We start from the raw sequence: 24,521 nt of genomic DNA, 5'->3' as shown, positions 1-24,521 counted from the left end.
TTACGACAGCTACGTACTTTCCGATGAGCAAGGGAACAGTCGCTAGAGAACAGCGTCAGAGATAACCCACTATAGGACTGCTGGTCAGTTTAAAAGTAATTTTTCAGTCGTTATTGAATTAATACTGATATTTAAAAACTATTTCGTGTCTCTAGAACGGAAAAACTATACAAGGTGAAAAGCGTTTAAATCGACAACCTCTGGGAGGTTGTAGGGAACATCAAAACAAATATTTTCCCTAATGTCATTTTTTCCTAAGAGAAGTATTTAAACCGGTAGAGGAAGATTTCTCTGGCGGCAAATTAATTAAACTAACAAACACTTTTCCATTTTTTTATGACCAAGAGACAACACATTAATACAACACAATTTCAATTACAGTAGATTTTCAAAAATACCTCCATTGACACGTAAGCAAAGGTTACACCGTCGGATCATGTTCTGTCTGACACGGGTAAAAACCCCAGGAGTATCCTGAATTGTTCTTACTGCTGCTACTATTCAGGCAACCAGATCCTCTTCTGATGCAACAGACAAGATTGCGCATCTCTCCCCACACAAAAAAGTCCAGAGGGGACATATCTGGGGATCGAGCAGGCCATGGTACAGGACCACCTCTGCCAATCCACGTTTCTGGGATCAGTCGGTTCAGGAATCGACGCACAAACTACTGAAATGTGCCGGCGCCCCGTCATCTTGGAACCACATGTGTTGTCTTGTAGGGAGCGGGACGTTTTCCAGCAATTCTGGCAATTCTCTGGCGAGAAAATTGTAATAGTGCCTGCAATTTAATGGCGTAGGTAGCAAATACGGCCCAATTAAACAATACGCTCAACACCGTGTCACAAAATAAAGAAGAACCGCATTTGATTAGCGCTAGTAACTGTGGCATGTGGGTTATCTTCACCCCAAACATGCGAACTGTGCATGTTGAAGACTCCATCACTCCCGAACGTTGATTCATCGGTAAACAACACAGAGGATGGAAATGTAGGATGCATTTCACACTGTTCCAGGTACCACTGCGAAAACTTTCCAGGTTGTGGACACCCTGTAAGTGAAATGGACGTAACAACTGCTCTCGAAGGACTGTTCTTACATTCCTTTGATTAGTACCCATGTTACGTGCAATTGCAAGATTGCTGATTGAAGGATCCCGCTCCACATGCTGCAAGACAGCTTCCTCAAATTGCAGCGTTCTTACCGTGCGACGGCGTCGCTGTCCAGGTAATCTGCTAAATGACCCGGTTGTGACGTTGGTACACAGCAGCAAAGGTCGTATGAGGCTGGATACGGCGATTACGATATTGTTGTTGATAAACCCGCTTTGCAGCTTGTCCGTTGTGGTGAGCTACGTAGTACCCACCAACCATATCAGTGTACTCATTCCAGGTGTATCGCTCCATTAGTAACGGAGAAAATGTACTACTACACTGGTGGACGGCAGTTGCCTACAACTGAAGAGCGTGATACGCCCTCTAACAACTGAAGATCGTAATACGGCCTCTAACAACTGAAGATCGTAATGCGGCCTCTAACAACTGAAGAGCGTAATACGGCCTCCACCGGTTTAAATAATCCTTATCGGAAAAAAAGACATTAGGGAAAAATATTTCTTTTGATGTCTTCTAGAACCTCCCACAGTTTGTCGGTTTAAATACTTGCCGGCCAGTGTGGCCGTGCGGTTCTAAGCGCTTCAGTTTGGAACCGCGTGAGCGCTACGGTCGCAGGTTCGAATCCTGCCTCGGGCATGGATGTGAGTAATGTCCTTAGGTTAGTTAGGTTTAAGTAGTTCTAAGTTCTAGGGGACTGATGACAACAGAAGTTAAGTCCCATAGTGCTCAGAGCCATTTTTTTTAAATACTTTTCACCCTGTATCCTAAATAAATTATATCACAGCCGATACTAGTGACCCCAATTATATCACAGCCTAAATCGGTAATTTCAAGAAAAAATATCTGATCTATACTGTGATTTGTTCCAGCAACTGGTCTGATATCCCAAAAAAATAATAATGGCGAGATTTATGTGGAAGTATATTTGGAAAGCTTTGGGTCGGATCGTTTTGCCCCTTCGGAAATACAGCTCCGGACAAGGTGAGAGAGCACTCTTTTTTGCGCAGCTCTGCCGTCAGCGCCGTATTCGATTTTTAAAGCGTATCCGTCCACGCTTCGCGCAGCCACTTAGCGAGACTGCGTCCATCATCGAGTCTGTGTCGGTCGGTTCGAAGTGCCGCGCCATAATGAGGCTCCGGGCAGTAAATCGCAGGCACTCCGTACTTTCGCTAAAATTTTATTTCACGACTCGAAAAGTTAATGGGAGGAGGTGCTTTCTCATTAAGGTGTTCCGACCGTCCGAAGTCAAACGTCTGTGGCTGGAGGGGCGCAGTCGACAGCTGCGTTTCCGACGCCAACTGCAGACGAAGAGCGGCCGTGGAGAAATGGGCGTCGAGTGGCGGGACGGCAGTTGACGGACGCTCCAGACCGACTCCGGGCCGCCGGCACTGTTTTCCAGTACGTCCGGCGTTGCTCACCGCCGCCAGCGACGAACGAGGGCAAATTCCAGGCTGGAGCGCCACCAGCGCTTAACGACGCGTGGGTGCACGTCACGCGAGCCGAGCACGCACTCTCGGGGGGGGCTTAATGTCCAGCATCACAGGGAGGCCGCCTGGGGCCTTCAGGGTTGCCACCGCAGTCTGTGACGAAGACCTTCCAGAAGTGTCGACACCAACATTTAGAACAGCAGACTACCAACTTCTTTAATTTTTGTGACATGTCTCTACATATATATACTAAGTGACTATGCAGCTCGTTAGAATGAAATTACAATGAAATGAACACCCTTAGCTGCTTACAGGCGCTGACATACGTCAACGGGGACAGATGAAAATGTGTGCCCCGACCGGGACTCAAACCCGGGATCTCCTGCTTATATGGCAGACGCTCTATCCATCTGAGCCACCGAGGACACAGAGGATAGCGCGACTGCAGGGATTTAACTCTGGCACGCCTCCCGCGAAACCCACATTCTCAACGTATTGTCCCGCACTACATTCGTAGTGCCTCCGCCCATTATACTCATTACTCGCTGCGCGTTGCGATTCCCGTAAGAGTTCGGGCACTGTTTATGCATTCGCACAGAAGAAGAAGATGGTCAAGTGGCCGGTGAGCCTTATCTATATATATATTAAGATGGTATCTGTTCTTTCGGACATGTGTAATGAGTATAATGGGCGGGGGCACTACGAATGTAGTGCGGGACAATACGTTGAGAATGTGCGTTTCGCGGGAGGCGTGCCAGAGATAAATCCCTGCAGTCGCGCTATCCTCTGTGTCCTCGATGGCTCAGATGGATCGCCGGCACGGTAACTCATTGTGTTTGGTCAGAGGGCTACCTGCCCTCTGTAATAAAAAAAAACTGAGTTAATGGATCAACAACGAACTGTAATGGGTGTCTTTCGACGTCCGCCACGAGCAGATAAAACGAACGAAAAACGAACAAAAAAAAAAAAAGATGGATAGAACGTCTGGCATGTAAGCAGGAGATCCAGGGTTCGAATCCCGGTCGGGGCACACATTTTCATCTGTCCTCGTTGACGTATGTCAGCGCCTGTAAGCAGATAAGGGTGTTCATTTCATTGTAATGTTTCTACTTTTTTCTTTTTGTGACAGGTTTCTACGAGGGTCGTTTAATACGTAATGCCCCACTTTTTTTTTCTCAGAACGTATTTATTGTTAACGGTCAGGATTTGGTGACAATATATATCAACATGTCTTGACCATGTCCTATTTTTCTACGTAGTCTTCATCACGTTCTATAACCGTACGCCAACGTTGTGGAAGAGCATGTACTCCCTGTTGGTAAAAGCTCTTGTCCTGTAGGCGTAGCCATGTTTTGACAGCATTACTGACACTCTCGGCGTCCTCATAGTGTGTTCCCCGTAGAGAATCTTTAAACTCCAACAATTCTGATGAAATGGCCTTTCTTTGAATCTTGTGGCACGCTGTGAGCATTCGTGGAACTCATCGTGAGCACCTCTTTTGAATGTCCGAGAATCGCGTTCCAGTGCCGACCGACTACTGTAGAGCCAATTGTCGAGCTGTGATGCGCCGGTCGGCACGAATAATAGCATCCGTACAATTCAGCATGTCTGGAGCAGTGTCTGTGATAGGACGTCCTGAGCGTGGCTGATCAAGGAGCTCTGTTTCTGCATCTCCTGCGGCTGTAACTTTCTTTATCCATCGCCCAACTATACTCCTGTCAACTACAGCATCGCCATACACTGCACGCAAACGTTTATGAATGTTCACCACGTTTCCTTTTTCTGCACACAAGAATTCAATAACAGCACACTGCTTGTAACGTGAGTCTCATGTAGCGCCATTTTGACGCTGTACTGAGCCTTTGCCACTGCCAGACTGGTTCGAAACTTCACCGGCGCACAGGAAAAACATCAAATTTGAATCATCAAAAAAAAACGTTTGTGTATTTATATTAATATCTTTTTTTAAAAAAATGTGGGGCATTACTTATTGAACGAGCCTCGTACATCTACGCCCATTAAGTATATCTACATGATTACTCTGCAGTTCACCATTAAGTACCTGGCTGAGGATTCACCAACCACTTTCAAGCACTTTCTCTACCGTTCCATTCACGAACAGTGCGCGGGAAAAACGAACACTTAATTCATTCTGTTCGAGCTCTGATTTATCTTATTTTATTATGATCATTCCTCCCCATGAAGGTGGGCACCAAGAAAATATTTTCACACTCTGAGGAAAAAGTTGGTGATTGAAACTTCACGAGAAGATCCTGCCGCAGCGAAAATCCGTTTTGTGCCGGCCGGAGTGGCCGTGCGGTTCTAGGCGCTACATCCGGAGCCGAGCGACCGCTACGGCCGCAGGTTCGAATCCTGCCTCGGGCATGGATGTGTGTGATGTCCTTAGGTTAGTTAGGTTTAATTAGTTCTAAGTTCTAGGCGACTGATGACCTCCGAAGTTAAGTCGCATAGTGCTCAGAGCCAGCCAAAATCGCTTTTGTTTTAATGATTGCCACTCTAATTCACGTACCATATCCGTGGCGCCCTCTCCCCTGTCTGTGATAGTAGAAAACGAGCTGCCCTTCTTTGGACTTCTTCGATGTCCTCTGTCGATCCTAACTGATGTGGATCCCATACTGCACAGCAGTACTCGAGAAGAGGACGGACGAGAGTAGTGTAGGCACTCTCTTTAGTAGACCTGCTGCATTTTCTAAGTGTTCTGCCAACAAATCGCAGTCTTTCGTTTGCTTTGCCCACAACATTACCGGTTCCATTCAAACTATTCGTAAATGTGATCACTAAGTATATAGTGGTATTTACAGACTTTCGGTGTGGTTTGTAACGGAAATTTAACGGATTCCTTTTAGTACTCATGTGGATGACTTCACACTTTTCATTATTTAGAGTCAATTGCCACTTTTCGCACCATCCAGACATCTTGTCTAAACCGTTTTGCAATCTGTACTGACCATGTGATAAGTTTATAAGTCGGTAAATGACAGCATCACCTGCAAATGATGTAAGAGGGCTACTCAGATTGTCTCTTAAATCTTCTACATAGATCAGGAGTGCCAGATATCACTTCTGGTTTACTCGATGACTTTCCGTCAATCATTATGAAACTGCGGCCTTTCTGGAAGGAAACCACGCACAACTGAGACGGTAATTTATGGGCGCGCTTGCGTGGAGCGATGTCAAATGCCTTCTGGAAATCTAGAAATATGAAATCAATCTGAAATCCCTGTCGAGAGTACTCATTAATAGTGAGAATAAAGTTGGTGAGTACTCATTAGTTGGTGAGAATAAGAGAATTGTGAGTATCACAAAAAACGATGTTTCCTGAAACCATTTTGGCTGTTTGTCAATAAATCGTTCTCTTCGAGGTAACCCACAATGTTCGAACACAGTGTACGTCCCAAAATCCTACGGAAAATCTACGTTAACGATATGGGTCTGTAATTAAGCGGATTACTCTTATTTCCTTTCTTCGGTGTCGTTTGACTCGTGCAACTTTTCAGTCTTTAGGTACTGATCTTTCGACGAGCGAACGATTGTATATGATTACTAAGAGTAGAGCTAATGTGTCAGCATACTCTGAAAGTAACCTGACTAGTATACCCTCTGGACCGGACGCCTTGCCTTTATTAAGTGATTTAAGCTACTTCGTTTAATGCGGACCACAACGAATTCCCCTTTTGTGCCATCCTCTCCATGTCAGAGCAACTTACATTCAACTCTCTCAATTACTGAAATATGTTGTTGATATATTCCAGTCTTTTGTCTTTCTCCAAAGTTTTGACTCTTTACAGCTCCCTATAGTACCATGTAAATTATTCTCTGATATGTTGACAATTGTTCTACCAACCTACCCCTTTTTCTTATCAGTACTTTCCGTACCGCCGATTCTGCGGACAATCTCTTCATTTCTTTTCTTATAGACCCACAGAGAGGCAGCTCTGACGTTGTCGTTGACAATGAAAGCAAGACTGAAGAAAAATTAGGATACATTCATTGCATTTGTCGGCATGGAAAAAGCGTTCGACAGAGTCAGATGGTGCAAGACGTTCGAAATTCTGAGAAAGATAAACCAAGAACAATACGACTGGAAGACTAATTACAAAGGTCGTAAGGCAAGGGTATAATTTTTCGCCTCTACTGTTCAGTCTGTACATCGAAGAAGCAATGACGGAAATAAAAGCAAGGTTCAAGAGTGGAATTAGAATTCGGGGTGAAAGGGTGTCAATGTTAAGATTCGCTCATGATACTGCTGTTCTCAGTGAAAGTTAAGAAGAATTACGGGCTCTGCTGAACGGAATGAATGATCTACTCAGCACAGAATACGGATTGAGAGTAAATCGAAGAAAGTTGAAAGTATCTAAAAGTACCAGAAATGAGAACAGCGAGAAACTTAACATTAGAATTGGGGATCATAAAGTAGTGGAAGTTTGAGAATTATGCTTTCTAGGCAGCACAACAGCCCATGATGGACGGAGCAAGAAGGACATAAATAGACTAGTTTTTGTATGCCCATCCTTTTGGCAGGACGTCTTCTAGGGGACGCCGTTTACTATTGTGAAAAAATAAAGAGCCTACAGCCGTCCTTATTATTTTATTTGTTTTGTTGCAACGCGTTCCGCATCCACTACAGCCTGAAGATGGCGCATTGAAGCGCCGAAACTGGTTGCAACAAATAAATAAAATCATAAGGACGGCTGTAGGCGCTTTATTTTCTCACAATAAATAGACTAGCGTTAGGAAAAATGGCATTCATGGCCAAGGGAAGTCTGCTAGTATCAAACATAGGTCTTAATTTCGGGAAGAAAATTCTAGAATGTACGTCTCGAACACAGCATTGTATGGTAGTGAGACTTGGGCTGTGGGAAAGCCGGAACAGAAGAGAATCAAATCATTTGAGATGTAGTTCTACAGAAGAATGTTGAAAATTAGGTGGACTGATAAGGTAAGAAATTAGGAGGTTCTCTGCAAAATATGTGGAACGCACTGATAAGGAGAAGGGACAGGGTGATAGGACATCAGGGAATGACCTCAATGGTACCTGAGAGAGATGTAGAGGGGAAAAACTGTACAGGAAGACAGAGATTGGAATACATGCAGGACGTAGGTTGCAGTTGCTACTCCGAGATGAAAATGTTGGCCAGTCTGAAGACTGACGACTCAGAAAAGAAAAAGAACACACCTCACACTTCAGACGCTTCGATTTCCTCTTCCTTTCCAGTTTGTCACGGTCCATAATATAGTGATGTGCTTCAAAATACATTTTCATAACTTCCTTTCTGAAGGTAAGTGCTGAGTTTGATACCGCTAGACTTATCTCGGCCAGGAATGCCCTCTTTCCCTGTGTTAGTCCGCTTTACATGTCCTCCTTGTATCGCGCGTCTTGCGTTATTTTCCTTCCAAGGAGCAGAATTCCTTCACTTCGTCTATCTCGTGGCCCCAAATTTTTAAGTTAAATTTATCACTAATCGTATTACTGCTAGTGATTTAGTGATTCTTCTACTCTCAGCCCGCATTCTGTGTTCACGAGTCTGTTCATGCCATCCAGCGACTGTAAGTCTTCTTCCTTTCAGTTTTCCGAAATTCCTTCACTAGGGAAGGCGAATGGAATATTCCAGAATTTGAAACACGAACAGCTGCTAGCATGAGTTTCTTGGAAGTAGATACCTTAAGGGTTGCGAAGCAACTCAAATCGCTTGATACGGGCAAGTCTTCAGGTCCAGATTGTATACCGATTAGGTTCCTTTCATATTACGCTGATACAATAGCTCCCTACATATACAACCGCTCGCTCACCGATAGATCTGTACCTACAGATTGGAAAATTGTGCAGGTCGCACCAGTGTTTAAGAAGGGTAGTAGGAGTAATCCATCGAACTACAGACCTATATCACTGACGTCGATTTGCAGTAGGGTTTTGGAGCACATACTGTATTCAAACATTATGAATCACCTCGAAGGAAACGATCTATTGATACGTAATCAGCATGGTTTCAGAAAACATCGTTCTTGAGCAACGCAGCTAGCTCTTTATTCGCACGAAGTAATGGCCGCTATCGACAGGGGATCTCAAGTTGATTCCGTATTTCTTGATTTCCGGAAAGCTTTTGACACCGTTCCTCACAAGCGACTTCTAATCAAGCTGCGGGTCTATGAGGTATCGTCTCAGTTGTGCGACTGGATTCGTGATTTCCTGTCAGGAAGGTCGCAGTTCGTAGTAATAGACGGTAAACCATCGAGTAAAATTGAAGTGATATCAGGTGTTCCCCGGGGAAGCGTCCTGGGACCTCTGCTGTTCCTGACCTATGTAAATAACCTGGGTGACAAACTGAGCAGTTCTCTTAGGTTGTTCGCAGATGATGCTGTAATTTACCGTCTAGTAAGGTCATCCGAAGACCAGTATCAGTTGCAGAGCGATTTAGAAAAGATTGCTGTATGGTGTGGCAGGTGGCAGTTGACGCTAAATAATGAAAAGTGTGAGGTGATCCACATGAGTTCCAAAACAAATCCGTTGGAATTCAATTACTCGATAAATAGTACAATTCTCAAGGCTGTCAATTCAACTAAGTACCTGGGTGTTAAAATTACGAACAACTTCAGTTGGAAAGACCACATAGATAATATTGTGGGGAAGGCGAGCCGATGTACAGACTGAACAGTAGAGCCAAAGGTTGCGTTTCATTGGCAGGACACTTAGAAGATGCAACAAGTCCACTAAAGAGACAGCTTACACTACACTCGTTCGTCCTCTGTTAGAATATTGCTACGCGGTGTGGGATCCTTACCAGGTGCGATTGACGGAGGACATCGAAAGGGTGCAATTAAAGGGCAGCTCGTTTTGTATTATCACGTAATAGGGGAGAGTGTGGCAGATATGATACGCGAGTTGGGATGGAAGTCATTAAAGCAAAGACGTTTTTCGTAGCGGCGAAATCTATTTACGAAATTTCAGTCACCAACTTTCTCTTCCGAATGCGAAAATATTTTGTTGAGCCCAACCTACATAGGTAGGAATGATGATCAAAATAAAATAAGAGAAATCAGAACTCGAACAGAAAGGTTTAGGTGTTCGTTTTTCCCGCGCGCTGTTCGGGCGTGGAATTGGTAGGGAGATAGTATGATTGTGGTTCGATGAACCCTCTGCCAAGCACTTAAATGTGAATTGCAGAGTAATAAAGTAGCTGTAGATGTAGATGACAACAATGTCAGTAGCGAGTCTTAGTAGTGACATCCTTTCACGTGATACTTTAATCCCGCACCTGCACCTTCATTTTATTTCCATCATCGCTTCTTCGATTTGTAGATTAAACAGTAGGGACAAAAGACTACATCTCAGTGTTACATATTTCCTAATTCAAACACTTCTTTATATTTGTTCTATTTTCACATTCTTTTACACATCTTATAACCTATTACCCGAGTTTCTCTACAGCTTATTCTAATTTGTCTCAAAATTTCTAACACCTTGCACCATTTTCGTCGTACGCTTTTACTACATCGACAAATCCTATGCATGTGTCTTGATTTTTCTGAAGTTTTGTTTCCACTACGACGCATAACGTCAAGAATGTCACTCTGGTGCCTTTATGTTTCCTAAGACCAAACTGACCGTCATCTAGCAAATCCTAACTTTTCTTCTCCACTCTACTGTGCCAAATGTTGCAGCTAGATGCGACACATGGCAATAGGTTACACACAGATGTGTAGTGAACATGGCAGCACGTCTCAAGTTAACCGACTGAACTTGTGACGATAAGCGCAAGACGCTTGGGTCTTAGCATCTCCAATGCCCCCCCCCCCCCCCCATGACTTTTGACCATTCGGTGTATCACATCCAACAGAAAAATTACTTGCTGTGTTGCTTCGTTATTATGTCTGTTTTGGCGGTAACCGGTTCACATCTTGTAAATAGCATTACTTCTGTTTTTCGTGTGGAAATATTTAAATTAGACATCTTTGCTACTTACACAAGCAGTTGCGGCCCACGTTGTGGAGAACTGAGGTTACATTATTAAATAAACTGCTGGCCATTAAAATTGCTTCACCAAGAAGAAATGCAGATGATAAACAGGTATTCATTGCACAAATATATTATACTAGAACTGACATGTGATTATATTTCCACGCAATTTGGGTGCATAGATCCTGAGAAATCAGTACCCAGAGCAACCACCTCTGGCCTCAATAACGGCCTTGACAAGCTTGGGCATTGAGTCAAACAGAGCTTGGATGGCATGTACAGGTACAGCTGCCCATGCAGCTTCAACACGATACCACAGCTCATCAAGAGTAGTGACTGGCGTATTGTGACGAGCCAGTTGATCGGCCACCATTGACCAGACGTTTTCAATTGGTGAGAGGTCTGGAGAATGTGCTGGCCAGGGTAGCAGTCGAACATTTTCTGCATCCAGAAAGGCCCGTACACGACCTGCAACAAGCGGTCGTGCATTATCCTGCTGAAATGTAGGGTTTCGCAGGGATCGAATGAAGGGTAGAGCCACAGGTCGTAACACATCTGAAATGTAAGTCCACTGTTCAAAGTGCAGTGAATGCGAACAAGAGGTGACCGAGACGTGTAACCAATGGCACCCCATACCATCACGCCGGGTGATACGCCAGTATGGCGATGACGAATACACGCTTCCAATGTGCGTTCACCGCGATTACGCCAAACACAGATGCGATCATTATGGTGCTGTAAACAGAACCCGGATTCATCCGAAAAAATTACGTTTTGCCATTCGTGCAAGAGTACACCATCGCAGGCGCTCCTGTCTGTGATGCAGCGTCAAGGGTAACCGCAGCCATGGTCTCCGAGCTGATAGTCCATGCTGCTGCAAACGTCGTCGAACTGTTCGTGCATATGGTTGTTGTCTTGCAAACGTCCCCATCTGTTGACACAGGGATCGAGACGTGGCTGCACAATCGGTTACAGCCATGCGGATAAGATGCCTGTCATCTCGACTGCTAGTGATAGGAGGCCGTTGGGATCCAGCACGGCGTTCCGTATTACCCTCCTGAACCCACCGATTCCATATTCTGCCAACAGTCATTGGATCTCGACCAACGCGAGCAGCAATGTCGCGATACAATAAACCGCAATCGCGATAGGCTACAATCAAAGTCGGAAACGTGATGGTACGCATTTCTCCTCCTTAGACGAGGCATCACAACAACGTTTCACCAGGCAACGCCGCTCAACTGCTGTTTGTGTATGAGAAATCGGTTGGAAACTTTCCTCATGTCAGCACGTTGTAGGTGTCGCCACCGGCTCCAAACTTGTGTGAATGCTCTGAAAAGCTAATCATTTGCATATCACAGCCTCTTCTTCCTGTCGGATAAATTTCGCGTCTGTAGCACGTCATCTTCGTGGTGTAGCAATTTTAATGGCCAGTAGTGTATATTTAACGTGTCTAGAAGAAGACCGTACATCCATTTTTGTTTCGTTTTTGTGTGTAACGTTATCATACGAAGGACATTAGCGAATCATGCTACCTTCTTAGATCAGAAAAGCGAGCTACGCATTCTGTTGCGAAAAAGGAAGTCAAGAGGTCGCAAATTATCGCGGACACACACACAGGGAAATGTACCGAGCAGGATTCAGGGCTACCGTCGGCCGTAAATCCAGTGTCCACCGGCACCGGCGTCGGCGTGCGACTTGCTTTATTTATTTCGCGCTTCAATAATTCTGACCAAACATTTATACACGTAACGAATTACCTCGCGGCAAAGCGCCGGGGGTGACAGCATCGGCTCTGGGAAGAGGGAGCGAGCCGCGGGCTGGATAAACTAAAAGAAAGGCGGCGAGTAAAAAGAAGACCTCACGCTGAAAGCCACAATAATTTTCCCGCCGCGCTTTTCGCAAGGAGCAGCCGGGAGCCGAACCACTTTGCGACGAGTTTAAGATACTGCGCCGGCGGCCGAGGCGGAATAAATCTCCGGTTGGCACGGAGCGTGAGCATGCGGGCTGATACACACACACACACACACACACACACACACACACACGCATAGACACACTTGTTTACGAGGGGTAGTCACAAAGTTTCAGTTATCATCTAGAAAAAACAAAGCTGCGACCATGGATTACGGTGATGCTGATAGTCGTTCGCTACATATTCACCGTTAGACGCGACCGATTTTTCCCAACGATGGATGACCTGTCCGAGAGAGTAAGTTCCGGGAAGAGCCGGACGAAATATCCCTTCGTCCCATATACCAGTACTCTCGTGTAATGACAACAAGGTGAAAATTGGAGAAATTAGAGCTAATACGGATGTTTACCCACAATCATTCTTCCCATGCGCCTCTCACAAATGGAACGGGGAGACGGGAATGAGTCAGTGGTAGCAGACGTACCCTACGCCAATCAGTTAGTTGCTTACATGTTTCACAGGTCATTTAAACGATTCCTTTATCGAAATGATGTAGAACGAGCCAGTTTACGTGAAAAGTATACATGATTAGTGTTAACATTAATTAACACATTACCGAGCGAGGTGGCGCAGTGGTTAGCACACTGGACTCGCATTCGGAAGGACGACGGTTCAATCCCGCGTCCGGCCATCCTGATTTAGGTTTTCCGTGATTTCCCTAAATCTCTTCAGGCAAATGCCGGGATGGTTCCTTTGAAAAGGGCACGGCCGACTTCCTTCCTTAATCCGATGAGACCGATGACCTCGCAGTTTGGTCTCCTCCCCCAACACAACAACAATTAACACATTTTTTTTAGTCGGGCTCGTGCAACGAAACATATAACCCAAGTTTTCTTTGTCAACTGAAATTCGTCGATGGAAAAGGAGTTGTCCAGAAGAAATGAATTTAAGGCAGGTTTAAAACATGTTTTGTTACCTGTCAGACGTTTTAAGTTAGTAGGCAAATGATCAAGATTTTTTATTGCTGGACATTGAATTCTTTTCTGAGCCACTGACGGCTTTAACAGTGGGTAATAAAGGTCTTTTTCAAAAAAAATGTTCAAATGGCTCTGAGCACTATGGGACTTAACATCTGAGGTCATCAGTCCCCTAGACTTAGAACTACTTAAACCTAACTAACCTAAGGACATCACACACATCCATGCCCGAGGCAGGATTCGAACCTGCGACCGTAGCGCTCGCGCGGTTCCAGACTGAAGTGCCTAGAACCGCTCGGCCACACCGGCCGGCGTCATTTTTCACTCTAGTGTTGTAGGTATGGGCATCACTGTTCTTCTCGAACTGCGATTGATTATTTATGACGAATTTCATTAAGAAATATGTATATTGTGACGGTGCCGTTAAAATGCCTAGTTTCTTGAAGGAAGATCTACATAACGTCCGTGTGTCAACACGACATACTATTCTTACAGCTCGTTTTTGTGCAATCGAATGGTTCAAATGGCTCTGAGCACTATGGGACTTAACATCTGAGGTCATCAGTCCCCTAGAACTTAGAACTACTTAAACCTAACTAACCTAAGGACATCACACATATCCATGCCCGAAGCAGGATTCGAACCTGCGACCGTAGCAGTCCCGCGGTTCCGGACTACAGCGCCTAGAACCGCACGGCCACCGCGGCCGGCTTTTGTGCAAGCAATACTTTCTTTTTAAGTGATGAGTTACCCCCAAAAATTGTTCCGTACGACATTATTGAGTGGAAATATGCGAAATATGTCAGGGGGTTGATTCGTTTGTTTCCAACATTAGCATTTACGCGAAGAGCAGGAGTAGCTGAACTCAATTGTTTGAGAACCTCTCTAACATGCTTCTTCCGGTTCAAGTTTTCATCAATACGTACATCGAAAAGTCTGGAGCATTCCACTCTATTCACTGACTCCTGTTCATGTGCTACATCAATTGCTGGTACGACTATTTGTTGCACAGAACTGGATTCAGTGGACGTTTCAAAATTTAGGGAGAGTCTATTTTCTGATAACTACTTTATAATTCTCTGGAAAATATGATTTACCGTCTCTTCTGTGGCTTTCTCTCTAATGGGATTTATCATAACACTAGTATCGTCTGCAGAAAGTACCAATTCTGCTACTTGAATGTTAGATGGAATGTCATTGGCATACGTAAGGAATAGGAATGAACCAAAAATTGAACTCTATGGCTCTTCCTTTGTGATTTCTCTCCAGTCACTAAAATTTTTCACCCTTCTGTCATTCTATGAATTATTCATCAAAGCCTTTTGCGTTGCTCTTTATTAACTATGTTTCAAACTGGCTGTATGTAAAGCCATCAGTTCCATAAAATTTAAGTTTTTCTAAGAGAATAACATGATATGCAGTCAAATGCCTTGGGAAGAGCACAAACAATAATAAGTGGCTATATTTTATTATTTAAGGATTGTACTATTTGACGAGTGAATGTATGTATAATTAGTTTTCTCAGTCGAGCAGCCCTTCTGGATTCCAAACTGTATTACGCTAATTAAATTTTTTCCACTTAATTGTGAGAGTGCTCTTGAGTACATCACTTTTTCGAATATTTTCGAAAAAGTTGGCAGAAAGGAAATTGGACGATAACTGTTTAAGACTGTCTTGTCATCTTTCTTATGAAGAGATTTAAAAATGATATATTGTAAACTGTCTGGAAAAATTCCTTGCGCCCACACACGGTCCGGTGGTTTGACCAATCCAGACGTACAGGGGAGATGTAGACGATGTCTGCATTTTGGGTGCTCAGTTTTCTGTTCATCTCCATCTTTGTTGTGGAGCAATTGCTTATTCGTCCGCGAAAAGAGGATGAAGTGATAGAGTACAGTCTCAGGAGAATACGGAGATTAGGCTAAATTTGATAGTGTAAAGAACCACCATGCGTGACACGATATTTCGGTGGTATGCTCCAAAGGAGGCTTGCCCCTTCCGAGCCTAATCTGTTAGCACCCCGACATGGCAGCCCCAAAACACAGCATCACCTAGCCCTATAATGCTTTGGTCTTCTCCTTTTTCGGCGGCTGTGACTCCGTATGTTTCCACTGCTTACTTTGCTCCTTTCTCTCGGGGTCATAGTGATACAGTCGGCGGGACGCAGCGGGAGGCGAACTGTGTCATCTTCAAAGTGTCGCCCAAGGTACAGAAAACTCATCTGTGAGTAATTGTTTTTACTTTTTTCTACTGTCGTCTCGACTGTAGTACACTCGTCTTCTAGCACCAGAGCCTCCTCGAGTCTTGTGGTTCGCTGTTCTTCATAGAAAGATGTGGTAAATCTCCATTCCTGGTCATTCAGGCATACACTGACGAAAAAAGAATCGCAATACCAAGAGGGAGTTGTGCGACATAAACCGAAGTTGGTACCTGCAAGGCCGGCCGGTGTGGCCGAGTGGTTCTAGGCACTTCAATCTGGAACCGCGCGACCGCTACGGTCGCAGGTTCTAATCCTGCCTCGGGGATGGATGTGTAAGATGTCCTTAGGTTAGTTAGGTTTAAGTAGTTCTAAGTTCTAGGGGACTGATGACCTCAGATGTTAAGTCCCATAGTGCTCAGAGCCATTGGAACCATTTATTTATTTATTTATTTATTGTGGTACCTTCAAGACGATGTCTATTCAGATTTCGCATCAGTCACATAAGAGTGGCGCTAGTAACGCCACTATGAAGATGTAAATCAGGTTTGCTTGAAACACGCGCCGGCCCGTGTGGCCGAGCAGTTCTAGGCGCTTCAGTCTGGAACTGTGCGACCGCTAGGGTCGCTGGTTCGAATCCTGTCTCGGGCATGGATGTGTGTGATGTCCTTAGGTTTAAGTAGTTCTAAGTCTATGGGATTGATGACCTCAGATGTTAAGTCCCATAATGCCATTTGAACCATTTTTTCAAACACACGCTGTAAGAATCGTCATTGGACGTGATGTGTTGATGTTAGTCAAGAATGTTTTTAAACTGACAAAGATGCCATTGTCAACATCTCACTGAGTTTGAAAGAAGACGTGTAACAGGGCTACGAGAAGCTGGGTGTTCCTTCATTAATATTGCAGTAAGACTTAGGAGGCATGTGGAAATTGTACATAACCGCTGCCAGCGGTGCTCATGAGAACGTACGGTTGCAAGAAGACCTCGACGTTGCATTACCGAGAGGGAAAACCATTGTGTTCGGCCTATGGCTCCGACGTATCATACTGCATCTGCAGCAGAAGTTAGAGCAGCAGTTGGCACCACAGTGACACAACGAACTGTTACAAATCGGTTACTTCAACAGCTCCGAGCCAGACGCTCTGTAGCGTGCATTCCACTGATCCCAAACCACCGCCATTTGCGACTTCATTGGTGTCAAACAACAGCTCATTGCAGGGCAGGTTGGGGGTCTGTTGAGTTTTCTGATGAAAGCTGATTCTGCCTCGGAGTCAGTGGTGGCCGTGTATTTGTTAGGAGGATACATGCAACCAACCTGTCTGCGTTCTAGACACATTGGACCTACACCTGTAGTTATCGTCCGGGAGAGCGGTTTCGTATGACGGCAGGAACACTCTCGTGGTTACTCCTGTAAATGTGTTCGTCTATCTGGTGATTCGAGTTGTTGGGCTGCCATTCATCAACAGCATTCCAGGGGGCGTTTTCTAACAAACTAAAGCTCGCCCACATGCCGTTGTAATCCAGCTTTCTCGACGGGGCAGTGCTCAATGACCAGACCTGTCTCCAATCGGGCAAAAGTGGGACATCATGGGACGACAGCTCCAGCGTCATCCTCCAACATCACTAACTGTCCCTCTACATCTACATACATACTCCGAAATCCACCATACGGTGCGTGGCGGAGGGTACCTCATACCACAACTAGCATCTTCTCTCCCTGTTCCACTCCCAAACAGAACGAGGGGAAAATAACTGCCTATATGCCTCTGTACGAGCCCCTTATCTTATCTTTGTGGTCTTTCCGCGAAATATAAGTTGGCGGCAGTAAAATTGTACTGCAGTCAGCCTCAAATGCTGGTTCTCTAAATTTCCTCAGTAGCGATTCACGAGAAGAACGCCTCCTTTCCTCCAGAGACTCCCACCCGAGTTCCTGAAGCATTTCCGTAACACTCGCGTGATGATCAAACCTAGCAGTAACATATCTAGCAGCCCGCCTCTGAATTTCTTCTATGTCCCCCTCAATCCGATCTGATAGGGATCCTAAACGCTCGAGCAGTACTCAAGAATAGGTCGTATTAGTGTTTTATAAGCGGTCTCCTTTACAGATGAACCACATCTTCCCAAAATTCTACCAATGAACCGACGACGACTATCCGCCTTCCCCACAACTGCCATTACATGTTTGTCCCACTTCATATCGCTCTGCAGTGTTACGCCCAAGTATTTAATCGACATGACTGTTTCAAGCGCTACACTACTAATGGAGTATTCAAACATTACGGGATTCTTTTTCCTATTCATCTGCATTAATTTACATTTATCTATATTTAGAGTTAGCTGCCATTCTTTACACCAATCACAAATCCTGTCCAAGTCATCTTGTATCCTCCTACAGTCACTCAACGACGACAGCTTCCCGTACACCACAGCATCATCAGCAAACAGCCGCACATTGCTATCCACCCTATCCAAAAGATTATTTATGTAGATGGAAAACAACAGCGGACCTACCACACTTCCCTGGGGAACTCCAGATGACACCCTCACCTCCGATTAACACTCGCCATCGAGGACAACGTACTGGGTTCTATTACTTAAGAAGTCTTCGAGCCACTCACATATTTGGCAATCAATCTCATATGCTCGTACCTTAGGAGTCTGCAGTGGGGCACCGAGTAAAACGCTTTCCGGAAGTCAAGGAATATGACATCCGTCTGATACTCTGCGTCCATGGTTCGCAAGATATGTGAAAAGAGGGCGAATTGCGTTTCGCAGGAGCGATGCTTTCTAAAGCCGTGCTGATGCGTGGACAGTATGAAACGTCCCATTAAAAAAATTAATGAATTACTGTGCTGATAAACCCCTTACATTCTTTGATTTTCAAACAGCTGAGCAAAACTGAACGTACTCAGACATTACTGTCTTTACTTATTCTGATCAACACTAAACTAACACACATTATTTTTTTAGCGCAACGCAATCTGACTTTCAATAATCCCTACAAGAGAATGGCCCTGACTAAATTAACCTATACGTTTGACAAATCACTTACCTCACAAAAATCTTCGTTACTCGAACTACTGCAATACAGCGAGCGCCACTACTGCCAGCTAAATAAAAGATTCAATCTACTGAAGGCACTAACTACTGATAGGCATAGTTAGCCAATGAAAGATTTTGATAGAGAACAAACAATGTATTTACCTTAATAGAGTTCAAAAGACATAAAATATATATCTGTTCATGACATCCAGTCTTACAAATTTACTGTCTCTGATGGACACACGTCCAGATCGTCCGCTCTCAAGATTCCGCCGTCTCTCTCCCCACATCCACCACTGCTGGCGGCTCACCTCCAACTGCGCAACGCTACGCGCTGTTCACATCCAGCTGTCCAACACTACAATGGCAGACAACAATGCAAACTAGCCACAGACTGCACACAGCACAGCCAGTGATTTTCATACAGAGCGCTAGGTGGCGGTGGCGTTACCAATATAAGAACCTAAACAGCCTACTTACAACAGCAACTTCTCTGTCTCAAGGAAATTAATTATATTCGAACTGAGAATATGTTCGAGAATCCTGCAACAAACCGATGTTAAGGATATTGGTCTGTAATTTAGAGGATCCGTCCTTCTACCCTTCTTATATATAGGCGTCACCTGCGCTTTTTTCCAGTCGCTATTGACCGACCAAGTGCAACAGCCGTGGAACTCGATTTCACAAACTGACATCCGACACCTGTACAACACAATGCATGCACGTTTGCATCCTTGCATTCAACAGTCTAGCGGTTGAACCGGATATTAATGAATCAGCATTTCCCATTTACAGTGGGACTGGATGCATGCACTGACGGCTGTCATAAAGTTGTTGTATTCTCGCCAGGGGCAAGCTGGCTTACTACTGTTGTATCCACGATACTCGCACTGGAACAGAGTTGAAGTCCGAATTACTCACACTCATGTTCTGTCAGGGACATATCTGGGGATCGTGCTGTGCACGGGAATACCTCACCATCACGCAACAGTTCGTAGAGACAAGTGCACCCTAATGTGTGCACGAGCACTGCCCCGTTGAAAAGTGCACCACATTACTGTCGCGTAAGAGGTAACACGGCAGTAAACAGGATGTCCGGGACGTACCGTTGTGCCGTTAATACTAGTCCTGACCTGACGTCACGACCGATGCCCCCCCTCACACCATGATGGTTCTCCAAATGGGGCCTCTTCCGCGGTCGCTGTCATACACGCCCAAGATAGTCATCCGGTGCAGTGCTGAACCGCGACTGATTCCTGAACACAACGCGACGTCATTCATTAGCAGACCATGGTTTCCGGTCATAGCACCACCCCAAACGCAGCCGTTTGAGCTGTCTTCTTAATGGCAGCCGATGCAAGGCCTAGTACGGCTGCTGCCAGCATCCGACCAATGACGCGGGATGACAAACAATGTCGCACGTAGTGCATTACTTGTTCTATGAAGGCTGATGAAAGGGTTACGACGTGGTTTAGGAGTATGCCTGCCTTCACGTCCCCACGCAGTCTAATATCGGGCATCTATCACAGCCGAATGCCCCCGAAATTTGCATATGGCATGAGTCTACCTGCCAGCCAAACAGAGAACCACAAAAAGACTCCTTTCAAAGTCTGCCAGGTGCTGATAACGCTGCCTCACATGTGTACGCGCCATCGCCGTGTCCGTCACCGTGATCTCACTCGACACGTGAGGCTTTACAAGCTCCTTATATATCCTTCCAGGAGTGGTAACAATACTAAACACGAGCAACATCAATGCTCTCTGGTCGCCGTTCTACTTGACATAGAGAATTGTAACTCCACTTATTCACATACCCGCCGATGGTATCTACGTGTACGAGATTACACTGAGATTCGACTATAGCTTCTTGTTGCTTACCCTTTTTTGGTAGGCATTTTAAATCTCCGGAAACTTGTAACGTTTTGGAGGTGGGGAGGAGGCAAGGGCCTTCGCTTGTGGAAGAGAAGTGATGTCCTTTCACATGAACTGATTTTAGAGATGATTGTACGACGCTATAAACCCCAATCTATCAGACTAGTCATTTCAATTTTTTAAAACATTTTGAAGTTTATCCGTAACATTTTGCTATATAATGAAGCCTATGCCCAAAATCTGTAAACTAAAATCAGTTGCTCGGCGGTACATCTACATCTACATCTACATTTATACTCCGCAAGCCACCCAACGGTGTGTGGCGGAGGGCACTTTACGTGCCACTGACATTACTTCCCTTTCCGGTTCTAGTCGCGTATGGTTCGCGGGAAGAACGACTGCCGGAAAGCCTCCTTGCGCGCTCGAATCTCTCCAATTTTACATTCTTGATCTCCTCGGGAGGTATAAGTAGGGGGAAGCAATATATTCGAGACCTCATCCAGAAACGCACCCTCTCGAAACCTAGACAGCAAGCTACACCGCGGTGCAGAGCACCTCTCTTGCAGAGTATGCCACTTGGGTTTGCTAATCATCTCCGTAACGCTATCACCGTTACCAAATAACCCTGTGACGAAACGCGCCGCTCTTCTTTGGATCTTCTCTATCTCCTCTGTCAACCCGACCTGGTACGGATCCCACACTGATCAGCAATACTCAAGTATAGGTCGAACGAGTGTTTTGTAAGCCACCTCCTTTGTTGATGGTCTACATTTTCTAAGGACTCTCCCAATGAACCTCAACCTGGTACCCGCCTTACCAACAATTAATTTTACATGATCATTCCACTTCAAATCGTTCCGCACGCATACTCCCAGATATTTTACAGAAGTAACTGCTCCCAGTGTTTGCTCCGGTATCATATAATCATACAATAAAGGATCCTTCTTTCTATTTATTCGCAATACGTTACATTTGGCTATGTTAAGGGTCAGTTGCCACTCCCTGCACCAAGTGCCTATCCGCTGCAGATCTTCCTGCATTTCGCTGCAATTTTCTAATGCTGCAGCTTCTCTGTATACTACAGCATCATCCGTGAAAAGCCGCATGGAACTCCTGACGCTATCCACTTAGTCATTTATATATATTGTGAAAAGCAATGGTCCCATAACACTCCCCTGTGGCACGCCAGTAGACGCCTCTCCATTGAGAACAACAGGCTGTGTTCTGCTTGCTAAAAACTCTTCAATCCAGCCACACAGCTGGTCTGATATTCCATAGGCTCTTACTTTGTTTATCAAATAGAAAAGAAAAAAACCCAGCCAATCGCATTTGAGAGGAAAAGGAACGCAGCCATTGGAACGTTACGCCAGAATCGTGTCCTGATGGGAACAGTTCCCCACCGCAGAGGGACACGCCGGCTCTCCCGCCAGTGGCATCGGCTGCGCCGCCGATGCTCCACGCCAGTCTGGCGACGGCCCGCCAGAGCTGCGGAAGCAGACTCGCACGCGCGCCGGCGAACTTCGCGAAGCGCCATTTGCATATTAGGAACCGCGCCTTAATTTCACGCCCTGTGCCGTTCCGATAGCGATCCAAGGCCTCCTTCCAGCTAGCACTTGCGGCACATCCGCCTGGCACCTGCGACGCAGCGTGTAGGTCTACAGTCGCGCATGTACACGATTGCACCACACACGTGCTCCCAAACAGTGAAGCTCCAGCACTGTTCCAGAATAAATGCTTTCTGCGACATCTGGTACTGTTATTCCGTTACATGTCGAATGAGCAAAATCTAGCGTTCCAAAACCTTACTTTTGCGTCATGCTTAGTTTGATCGAAAAATCACTACGTTTAGTTTCCGAGCGCCTATATGAAAGATAGCTTATAGGCACATCTCAGGCTACATGAATGACTATATTTTTGTGAAACCGGTATCAGGTACGGCCCAACTTCAGTGGTATCTCATACAGAGGCCTCGAAAAGCAACCACACCAATATGCCAAAGAATACTCTGGGCAAACAACTAATCAACATATAACAGAACACCAGTATGGACGTCTAAATCAGTGACATGCAGTTTATTTACACTGGATGATTTTTTGCACCGTGTACGAACTCCAGGGATTGATCGATGAAAAGATACGGAACAAAAAAGTCTAATAAACTTATGTCCGGAAATGCATGGTTTCCAAGCCTTTTACCAAACTTACAACCAGCACAAAATGTTGAAAGGAAAAAAAAGGTTTATCAGTTCCTATATTTTCGCTGTTCATGTAGTAGAACAGCGGCATCAATAATGACAACGTGACTTTCAGACAGTGTCCACAGATGCCGCTGAATGAACCAGCAAAAGTGCACCATTATACGATACAGAGACAGGGGGAAGAGAAGATGGACAGAGAAAGGGAAGACGTGGGAGTGGACAGGGAGAGGGGATCTAATCTCCCGATTAGATGCACATAGAAAGAGAAGAGGTGATGGAGAGAGGAGAGGAGGAGGTGGGTGAAAAGAGGAGGAAGTAGCACATGGACAGAGAGAAGGGTGAGAGGAGATTGACAGAGAGAGGGGGGAAGAGAAAATGGACTACTAGAATTGAAAGAACTAGTATCTCAATTTCAGAGTAGCACTTGCAACCTACGTCCTCAATTATTTGCTTGACGTATTCCAATCTCTGTCTTCCTCTACAGTTTTCGCCCTTTACAGCTCCCTCTAGTACCATGGAAGTCATTCCCTCATGTCTTAGCAGATGCCCTATCATCCTGTCCCTTCTCCTTATCAGTGTTTTCCACATATTCCTTTCCTCTCCGATTCTGCGTAGAACCTCCTCATTCCTTACCTTATCAGTCCACCTAATTTTCAACATTCGTCTATAGCACCACATCTCAAATGCTTCGATTCTCTTCTGTTCCGGTTTTCCCACAGTCCATGTTTCACTACCATACAATGCTGTACTCCAGACGTACATTCTCAGAAATTTCTTCCTCAAATTAAGGCCGGTATTTGATATTAGTAGACTTCTCTTGGCCAGAAATGCCTTTTTTGCCATAGCGAGTCTGCTTTTGATGTCCTCCTTGCTCCGTCCGTCATTGGTTATTTTACTGCCTAGGTAGCAGAATTCCTTAACTTCATTGACTTCGTGACCATCAATCCTGATGTTAAGTTTCTCGCTGTTCTCATTTCTACTACTTGTCATTACCTTCGTCTTTCTCCGATTTACTCTCAAACCATACTGTGTACTCATTAGACTGTTCATTCCGTTCAGCAGATCATTTAATTCTTCTTCGCTTTCACTCAGGATAGCAATGTCAGCAGCGAATCGTATCATTGATATCCTTTCACCTTGTATTTTAATTCCACTCCTGAACCTTTCTTTTATTTCCATCATTGCTTCCTCGATGTACAGATTGAAGAGTAGGGGCGAAAGGCTACAGCCTTGTCTTACACCCTTCTTAATACGAGCACTTCGTTCTTGATCGTCCACTCTTATTATTCCCTCTTGGTTGTTGTACATATTGTATATGACCCGTCTCTCCCTATAGCTTACCCCTACTTTTTTCAGAATCTCGAACAGCTTGCATCATTTTATATTGTCGAACGCTTTTTCCAGGTCGACAAATCCTATGAAAGTGTCTTGATTTTTCTTTAGCCTTGTTTCCATTGTTAGCCGTAACGTCAGAATTGCCTCTCTCGTCCCTTTACTTTTCCTAAAGCCAAACTGATCGTCACCTAGCGCATTCTCAATTTTCTTTTCCATTCTTCTGTGTATTATTCTTGTAAGCAGCTTCGATGCATGAGCTGTTAAGCTGCTTGCGCGATAATTCTCGCACTTGTCAGCTCTTGCCGTCTTCGGAATTGTGAGGATGATGCTTTTCCGAAAGTCAGATGGTATATCGCCAGACTCATATATTCCACACACCAACGTGAATAGTCGTTTTGTTGCCACTTCCCCCAATGATTTTAGAAATTCTGATGGAATGTTATCTATCCCTTCTGCCTTATTTGA

General features: G+C 45.0%; 1 non-coding gene across 1 annotated transcript; it reads right to left on the bottom strand.

The window, feature by feature from the left end:
- Window positions 1-2,893: 2,893 nt before the first annotated feature.
- On the bottom strand, window positions 2,894-2,967 carry Trnai-uau. The gene has a single exon. It is a non-coding gene; the product is annotated as a tRNA-Ile (tRNA).
- Window positions 2,968-24,521: the final 21,554 nt, after the last annotated feature.

The sequence above is a fragment of the Schistocerca americana genome, chromosome 8 (assembly GCF_021461395.2).
Source record: "Schistocerca americana isolate TAMUIC-IGC-003095 chromosome 8, iqSchAmer2.1, whole genome shotgun sequence".
NCBI classification, from domain to species: domain Eukaryota; kingdom Metazoa; phylum Arthropoda; class Insecta; order Orthoptera; family Acrididae; genus Schistocerca; species Schistocerca americana.
The sequence above is the reverse complement of the archived record's forward strand: the minus strand, read 5'-3'. Positions and strand labels throughout refer to the sequence as shown.